Here is a 2,107-nt window from a genome sequence, read left to right as displayed (position 1 = left end):
AACAAGCAAGTTGTTAGATATCATAAGAGCTGGCAGGTCAAGAAAACATAAAACTATAAACATAGAGGAAAACATGTCTAGGCAAACAAGGACATGTCCAGGGCCCAGGCCTGCAAGGACACTAAGTAATGGACCATCTGGTCCTCTCAGATACGGTTTAAGGTCAGATGCTTTGTTGACTCAGATTAACACCAACTTTAGGAATTTTCCACTCTGTTCTGCACATAATAGTTAATATTTGAATAGCCAATCATGTATGGCCACACTGATTCCTTTGTTCCCCCAGACCTTTTCCCTATATAAACCCCTAACTTTCGAGCCTCGTGGTCGGCTCCACTATCTCCTGTGTGAGATAGGTGTGGTGCAGAACCAGAGCGCCCCAAAATTAAAAACTACCTCTTGTGATTACATCAAGACGGTCTCTCGTGATTCCTTGGGTGCACATCCTCCCGAGATCTGAGTGGGGGTCTCGCCACGGGGGTCTTTCAGGTTCTCATTTGATGGAAGTTTGGGATGGATTAGGAGGCGCCACCTTGCTGGAGGAGGCTTGTCAGAAGCCTGCCCTAGAATTTCTCTGCCTAGTGTGTATGGATCAATATGTGAGCTCTCAGCAGCTACTCAGCTACTTACCTCTACCCCCTTGCTCGACCATCATAAACTCCAGTCCTCTGTCACAGCAACAGAAAAGAAACTAAGACAAAGATCTAAGTAGGCTATTTGTGTTTGTGTGTTGGGGAGGGGGAGTGTTGAATGAGAAAAATCCTCCAGAGATTCGGGTACTTGAACACTTGGTCTTCATTTGGGAGGTTAGGTGGCGCAGCCTTTTTTGGAGGACATATACCACAGGGCCAGTAGGCATTGATAGATTAGAGCAGTGGCTCTCAACCTGAGGGTCGTGACCCCTCTAACAAACCTCTAGCTCCAAAAAGACTTACATTGCAATTTATAACAGTAGCAAAATTACACACATGGAAATAATTTTATGGGTGTGTGTGTATGTGTAGGAAGGAACTAGAGAAAGGTCCCAGCTTTAGGAAGGTTGAGAGCCACAGGTATAGTGCTCCCCCACCCAGCTCACTCTCTGCCTCACGCTAGCAGTGGAGGATGTGGTGGTCTCCATCTGCTGTGCTTGCCTGCTGCTGTGTCTCCATACTATGACAGACTCTCGTATGACCCTCTGCCACTGCGAGCCAAGGTAAACGCTTCCTCCTGGAGATTGCTTCTGCCATTGTGTTTCCTGACAGGAACAGAAAAGAAGCTAATAACACCTTCCCAATTTCCAACTAGCTTTGCAACCTGAGTTAAAAAAAAAAAAATCCTCTAATGACTCCGGCTGCATATGTGGCAGAGGATGGCGTAGTCGGTCATCAGTGGGAGGAGAAGCCCTTGGTCCTGTGAAGGTTCTATGCCCCAGTGTAGGGGAATGCCAGAGCCAGGAAGCAGGAGAGGGTAGGGTGGTGAGCAGGGAGGGGGGTAGGGAACAGGGTTTTTTTTTTTTTTTTCTTTTTTTCAGACGGGAAACCGGGTAAGGAGATATCATTTAACATGTAAATAAAGAAAACATCTACTAAAAAATCCTATCCCTCCAGTCTCACACCTCTTTCTATCCCCAAATTGGAAGAATATAAACTAAAATATTATAAAATAATAGTGGTGGTCTAGGCGGTGACTTGTGTTTCAAAATGTCTACAGCAAACAGAAGCTTTATGAATAGGAGGGAAGTCTTTAAAATGGAAAGATAATTATGGAATTCACTGGAGACATATATCTAATCAAATTCATTATATACTGCCTGCATTATATATGAGGATTTATGATGGGGAGTGTGGGGGAGACCAAAGACACCCTGGATGGCTTCAACAACAGGAAGTTTCGCTTCCTCACAGTCCTAGAGGACAGAAGTCCAAGATGAGGGTTTCTCCTTTGCTCTTGCCTCGTTAGTGTCTCTCCCTTATAAGACACCAAGTCCTCTGGTGTTAGAGTTAGCCCTGGGATGCTTTACTGTTAACCATCTCAAGGGCTCTGTTTCCAAACACAGCCACATGGGCTGTTAGGGCTGCAATGGGAGACTAAGAGCTGGGAGAAAATTTAGTCATCTGTTTCTAGC

The sequence above is a fragment of the Mastomys coucha genome, unplaced genomic scaffold, assembly GCF_008632895.1.
Source record: "Mastomys coucha isolate ucsf_1 unplaced genomic scaffold, UCSF_Mcou_1 pScaffold2, whole genome shotgun sequence".
Taxonomy (NCBI): domain Eukaryota; kingdom Metazoa; phylum Chordata; class Mammalia; order Rodentia; family Muridae; genus Mastomys; species Mastomys coucha.
Note: the sequence above shows the minus strand (reverse complement) of the source record.